Consider the following 7,354-nt stretch of genomic DNA (forward strand, 5'->3'; position numbering starts at 1 on the left):
TGTGTGTGTGTGTGTGTGTGTGTGTGTGTGTGTGTGTGTGTGTGTGTGTGTGTGTGTGTGTGTGTGTGTTTGTAAACCCTCCTAAGTGGGGACCGAAGTCCGCTACACTCACGCAAGGTGAGGACCGTTTTCAAGGTGGGGGCCGAAAATCGGTCCTCATTTTGCAAACCATTGGAAAACACTAATTTCGTCCAGATATTGGTCTGGTATCAATCCCTTAGAGGTCCCGACATGGTAGGTTTTGTCCGCCAAGTGTACGTTTCATAGTCACGTGACTTAGGTTGACTTACACAAATCCGCCGGAGAAGTTTCTCGCCTTTCGACTGAAATGTGTGACGTCGTCTTTGAATAGAGATGTGCTAATCTTGTTGTCACCTTGAATGCACCATGTAGTGTTGATTTCACAAGACAGAATTGACTGAAGTAACTAAATGATAAACAATAGTTACTTTTATATGCCTTAAGACGTTTAATAATGACCAAACATTAACAATCATATAGTTTGGCGGGGCACATGCGAAGTACCCATCACCACTGATTGTTATGGCAGACCTTGGCCGCGAGTTGGAATGCCGTGGAGGTGTCGCGTCGCTCGGTTGGCGTCTTGTCACGCGATCAAGGGACGTGAGATATCACTGCGTGGTACTTAGTGGTGTTCCTGTGGGCTGTCAGGATATGGTAAGTACTGATAACTGCATGATGTTCTGTACTGGAAGCTCTGTTTTTTAAGTGCATGAAGTTTCTCGTACTCGGGTGCACCGCAGTATCAGGGACAAGGGAAATTCTTCCAACTTGATGGCGGTGCGGCAGTTTTCTGTTGAAACCTCTGTAGATATGAAGGAGGAAGGGGGCAAGCATTAGGTGCGCAGCGTTATGTGGGGCAATGCAAATTCTTCCAACTTGGTGGTTGTGTGGCCGTCTCAGCGTTGCATCCCATGTAATTGTCGACGGGAAGAGGGGGGGGGGGGGGGGCATCAGCGTGCTTTTCACCTCATGTTCCCATTTACCCCTCAATGGGGTGCACCATTCCCACCTTACCCGCATGCACTGAGTGGGGGCGTAGGTACATAAAGTGAGTAGGGGGGGGGGCATTGGGGGGGGGGGGGTGGGGGTTGCCAAACTTGTGAAATGATGAAGCCTAACCCAAAGATCATCAACAAACCAATTTCTCTCTGAATTTGGCGCCATTTCATTTCTTAGTTGACAGCTGTAGCTTGATATCGGAGGGGGGGGGGGCCTAGAACCCCCCCTTCCCTAACGGAATAGGAAACGTGAACCCTGATATCGAGTAGTGATGGCAGGAAACATTAAAGCCTTTCAACCAGCAGATCAACACACGAGATGTGAACAGCCATGCTTTTTGGAAACTGCAATTAATGCGTGCTTGATCACTTCAGAATGAATGCAACTTTGACCAGCATGGCCCTAAAAGCATAGTGATCTGCAGACTAATCTGCTTGTGGCCCTCCACGTCATGGGGAGCAAATAGCTTTTCCTGCCTGCCCACACCACACACCACCACATCACACACTTTTCGACCAATGCAGTCCTTGGACCCTTCCACAGCTGCTTGATGTAGCAGTCTTTTGTAACCTGGAGGTGCAATTCTTTTGTTTTTATTTCAGTTTCCATGAGATAACACAGAATACACTAGGTACCTGGCCCAACTCATTAATCTATTGAAAATGTGCATATTGCATATGCTTTCCACCCTCTATGTTCTCAATTTCAGGCAAAACATAGTTTAACCTACCATAATGTGTGGACTGTAGTGATTTGTGGTAGTGCTGGAAAGCAGCTAAATCAAGGGCGTAGCCTGCAAAGGAAGTAGCAAAATCAGACGAAAATATGTCCACTCTGTTAGATAAATCACAAACTAAAAGCTTAACGTGCACCTTTTGACCAATAGAGAGCAGCAGGGGGCGCAGCCAGAGGTTTCGTAAGGGGGGGGGGGGCACAGGATTGACAGAGGACACCCTGATAGTAAAATCCCCCCCCCCCCCAAATCACCTCATATGCCCATTTGTTATCGAAGACATGTTTTTTCTTATTAAGCTCAGACCAACACGGAACTGACAGTTCGTTGTTTGCGATCTCTGACCGAAATAGAGGAGTTTTCTGTCTCAGGGGTCTCCATCGGTGCCAAAGATCATTTTACTGACATTTGAGATCACGGCCCTACGAGCGGGGGTCCTTAATGTGACCTACAGCCAGCCCTTCGGACTCTTCTAATCTTATATTAGTATTTGGTCTCTTATATTAGTCTTTGGTCCATATTTGGTGTCGAGAGACCCTTCGGCCCCTCTTTGGGCCCCCTCAAAATCGCTCTGACTCGGGGCCACTTGCCGCCACAGTTCGAGACGGTGGCCCCTAACCGGCACAGAAGCCCTTCATTGTACCAGGGACCCCGAATATTACAAATCGCGAACCCCGGCCTTGTTTCTGCTTGGGAAATGGGTCTCAAGGGCTCAGGCGGACATGGAGCCGACTGTTCGGTGTTCGTGGTCTCGGACCGATTGTCTCAGGGGGGGGGGGGGGGGAGGGGGTGATCCTAAAACGATGCGAGGGGACCTCTGAGTAGTATTTTAAGTCACGACCCTCCGGGCCGCGATTCTTTACGTGACCTACAGTCAGTTCTTTAGACCCTTACACCCCCCCCCCCCCCAAACAGGCCTTTGATCGTCGGTTCCGGTGTGCTGTTCAAAAGTGCTGTTCAAAAGTTGAAGAATGATGTACATTTAATCTTGGGTGTTTTTGGTTCATCCTTAGCACGCATTAGCAGTTATGAAATGTCGACAGCCAGATGCAAGTATTTCACCACCTTGCCAATATTTATTGATGCTTTGAATGGTCATTCTCTCCGCATGTCAATTTACAAAATTGTAAGATAAACGGCCTAGACTGCTTAGCAAGCGCGCGGGCCGAACGAGTAAAACGTTTTAAAACGCCTTCTGTTTCATACGCAAGCGCGCGGGTTGATCGAGTGGAACATTTTAAAACGCCTTCTGTTTCATACTTAGTAAGCCTTTGGCTTTCGTTCGGGCTGGTCAGGTGTTGCCGATATGACATAACCGGTGTACTGGCTCTAAACACTAGGGTCAGTGGGTCTGATTGGCATGAAAACAAACATGACGCTATTTTGGTGGTGGGTTCAGGGTATACGCGACACACAATACTTAGCAAGTACAAGCAATGTGGGATTCGTCTCATCATTTTATTACCGTCTCCTACCCATCTTTAAGAAAGCCATTCATTTGCCATTCCTCTTAAATCTGTATTATTTGCCCTTGCGATTTGGAGACCTGCGATTAATAAAGTGTTCGCTTCTAACAACGTCCCTTGACCAAGTGATGTAATGCTGGCTTGTGATGGAAAGTGACATTCACTTCATGGAAGAAAGCAAGGCGGCCAAAAAGGTGGCACTCCAGGAACTGAAAGATTTTTGGTACATAGACTTGATGACATCGTATTCATGCATTTTATGTGTGAACAGACACGTGAACAGGTTTGACGGGTTTTGCGTGATTGATCTTTGGTAATCTTGACGCGCGTCTCGTCGCATATGTCTGGATTACGTGTTTTTGCAGGGGGTTGGTTTCCTTTACCGGTGGACGACTTTAACTCCCCACCGACTTGTGATGCAGGCAATCCCAATTCAGTGGTCAGCCTTCTCTTCCCAGTTTATGGCGTCTGCCCTGGCAGGAAGGCTGGACCAGGCAGCAAATCGAACCCCGTACGTCTGGTTTCCTATACGCGCGGCTTAACGTATGTTTCTCTACTTGTTTGGTACAGTCAAAAGGCAACGAACATGTGTTGTGTTTTACAAATGCTCGTGCTCACTGTTACAGGCACCAATCACACCGTGTGAAGTTATTCAGCATGCCACTAGCAAAGATGGCATGTTTATACTGGTGAAGTTTAGTGGCTTCAGGTAAGAGCATACAGTGTCCCGATCTCATCGAGCTAACAAGTGATCCTTGTTGGTAGGACCCCAGTGAATGACACTCGTGCATTGCGTTTCGTTTGAACAGCCGTGAGCCGATTTTCAAGACATTCGATGAAAGACTGAATGACTTGAGGGCTTCGTCTGTGCGTTTCTTGGCATAGCTGTTCAGGGCATGAATAAACCGATATATACATTGTTATACTTACCTGAAAATGAGCATGGGCGGTGCCGAGATGGGAGGCAAACGGGCTGTCCGATCCCCTTTTCTCCAAAGACCTCGACAAAACCCATGACCAATGTGCGTGCCGTGGAAAACCCTACGACCCATGCGCCCAGCGGCCCATTACCCAACCAAGCAAAAGATGGTAGTCAATGGACTATTTTTGCAGTGAACGCGCAAAGGACCAATGCTAAATTTTCAGAAACATGCAGGTTTTAGCCCCTGCCCCTATTCATCCCCGGTTCTCTTACCCATGTCTTGCAGTGGTGCAACCAAAGACACGTGAGCTGTCTATACCTATGAGCGTGCCCTGGGAAAGCGTGCCTTTTCGGCGATGCTAGCAACCAGTCCTGACGTCTTCCATGCTGTGTTATGATCGTTAGGCGAGGGTATGATTGTACGGTAAAAGTAGCGTCATGAAATGTAATGAAACGGGTCTCCAGGGTGACTCCAGGGTCTCCTAAATGCTTCCGTTCCTCGCGCATGAGAAAATGGTCGTATAGAATAACAGCCAACGTTTCTTTGCTTGATTTTACAAATACAGAATTATCTGACCATTCTTAAGGCCCGTTCTGGCCACTCCAGGGCCCCTCAAGTTTTTCCGTGTGCCACTCCTGGCCACTAGTTGTCTTCTGCTTGCCTAATTGGCGTGCATTCTCACGTTTTTCTACTTATTTCAGAGTTCCTACATGTGTTTCGAGAGAAAGAGTGCCTCTGGGCCTAATCCGGTCATATTTTGAGAAAGGTTGGTGCATGGTTAAAAAAATGTTTCTTAAAGCATTGAGTGAAGCGTGAGCAGCAGCATAAGCTGAGAGCATCAGATCGCACAGTGCCCTTTGAAAGTAGGTGTAGCAACCAAGGGTGATTGTGCTCTGTTTTGGGTTTAAAACTGATCTGTGGTAGATACCACCTAACAAAATAATGTGTCATGGCGTAGACTGTCTGTCATTGCTGCAAATCCCAACTGCTCTGCGCGGGAAATTTGCTCATTGCTTTGTTTCGTAACGTTTTGCAGCTTGTGTGTCTTCATTGTTTTTTGCTTGCTTTTAGTTGGATAAAAAGTGGTTCTTTTGTACCTGCCAAGATACCAGTCATCACGAACATTTTTGTTCCGTCCGTGAAGGATCACTTAGAATTTAGAATAGAATTGTTCATAGAATTTGTTCATAGAATTCATAGTTTTTGATAGAATAGTTGTTCATAGAATTTGAACATACGCACGGACACACGCACCAACGTGATCCCATGTAGTAGGCATCACAGAGTAACTGTGGCCAACCATGCACTTGCCCGTACCCTAGCACCGAGCGGGGTCAGTAGACCGACGCCCCATAAATCGATGTCCCCTTGGTTAAACAGCCGCTTGGCCATGTGGCTTAGTTGGCTGAGGCGTTGGCTTCGGAGCCCAAAGTACCCTGGTTCGCCTCTGACCACCGGCGCATTGTGTCTCGGTCCCCTCGGCATAAGAATCGCAACTCCGGTAGGTCTGGCACTTTAGCGCATCGTTGAGTAACTCGAACGATCCTGCTTCCGACGTTTTGGTTTTTTGTTTTCGTTTTTGCTTAATACTCGTCATTAGGTAACCAATGGCGATCGGTCTGTCCGCAGATCATGATAATTATGCTTCTGGCCTCATTCCTGATGACGATGAAGATGAAGATCGTACGTACCTCCCCGACCCACGGCCAGCAGCGGACACGGACGAGGACGAGGACCAGGACATGGACGAGGACATGGACGAGGACGAGGACAAGGGCAAGTTCAAGGATATGGACGAGAACCAGGATATGGAGGAAGTCAAAGACGAGAACGAGGACGAGGACCAGGATGAGGCCCAGGTAGTGGCCAAGAACAGCAGTAGGGCTTCCGGCGAACACAGTGTCTCTGTTGAAAAATCTCCTAAAGCAAGAAAGCCATCCCTAAAGCGGAACGTTTGCCCCTATTGTGATACCCTGCACACAAAATTTGCACGCCATCTTTTCCGGAAGCATAAACGAGAACCCGACGTACTTGACGCGCTCGCCTTTCCAAAAGGATCAAGGGAGAGGAGAATCACTCTGGAAGGTATCATTCATAAAGGCAACTTCAAACATAACTGCTGTTTTCCGAGATGGGCGAGGAACGATCGTCCCCGGGAGGCGTCCACCCCAAGATATGAATGTCAACGTGAAAGATATGCTGCCATGTGGGAAATTTCACGGTGTCTTTTCTAGACGCGGCCTCTTTCGGCATCGGTGCCACGCCCATGGGAAAACTGCCTCTGGGGGCCGAGTCCAGTCCCAGGGAAGATCCTTGCTGTCGTGCCACAGAGATGCCGCGGATGGTTTAGAAAACCTGATGGCGAAGATGCGAGACGATAGTATTTCGTCCACTTGCAGGCATGATGCCTTTATCATGGAGTTCGGGGCCCGTCTATACACAAGATTGGGCCACGAGCGCCACTAACATGCACACATCAGAGCAAAAATGCGGCAGCTAGGACGACTGCTGCTGGAGCTGAATGCATCAAGCCCAGGATCAGGTCTACATATGTTTATTCACCCCGCGAAGTTCATGGAAGTGGTAGGCGCGGTCAAGAACATGGCCGGTGTGAAGGAGGGCAAATATCATAGCCTATCGCTTGCTCTCAAGCTTGGTTATGGCCTCAGCGAATGCGCGCGCATACTGAAAACGCGCGGGATCACCAACGAAGACGCCACCCCGAGGACGGCTGCGGACGATTTCCTCCTGCTCTACCAACGAGATTGGAAGCTACACGTGTCTTCTCGTGCGCTTACCACTCTCTAGTAAAGGAAGTGGAATAAGCCCGTCGGCCTTCCCCTCAATGCGGATGTTCAGAGTGTAACGAAGGAGGTGCGGAATGAGTTGGTGCAGGCTCAGCGGCTGTTGGAAGAGGAACGCTCTATCAAGAACTATGTTAAACTGTCGGAGACTGCGTTGGCATCCATCATTTTGTTTAACCGGCGAAGGCCGGGAGAAGCGTCAAGGCCTACGGTCAGATCATACACTGGAAGGGACCAAACTCTCAATGAAGATGTCCTGCAGCACCTGTCTCCCTTAGAGCGAGAGCTATGCCATTCGCTGGGAGATGTAGTGGTTCGGAGCAAAAAAGGAGGCGATGTGCCCATCATGCTGACAGCCACAATGCGAGGGGCGCTTGATCAGCTGATCGCAGCGAGGGACGCTGA

At 48.7% G+C, this 7,354-nt stretch overlaps 1 long non-coding RNA gene across 1 annotated transcript; it reads left to right on the forward strand.

Annotated features, from left to right (window-relative positions):
- Positions 1 to 608: 608 nt before the first annotated feature.
- On the forward strand, positions 609 to 5,857 carry LOC119108594 (uncharacterized). Its single transcript, XR_005095315.1, has 3 exons — positions 609 to 678; positions 3,849 to 3,931; positions 5,775 to 5,857. It is a non-coding gene; the product is annotated as an uncharacterized LOC119108594 (long non-coding RNA).
- Positions 5,858 to 7,354: the final 1,497 nt, after the last annotated feature.

The sequence above is a fragment of the Pollicipes pollicipes genome, unplaced genomic scaffold (genome assembly GCF_011947565.3).
Source record: "Pollicipes pollicipes isolate AB1234 unplaced genomic scaffold, Ppol_2.1 Scaffold_6686;HRSCAF=7923_pilon_pilon_pilon, whole genome shotgun sequence".
Taxonomy (NCBI): domain Eukaryota; kingdom Metazoa; phylum Arthropoda; class Thecostraca; order Pollicipedomorpha; family Pollicipedidae; genus Pollicipes; species Pollicipes pollicipes.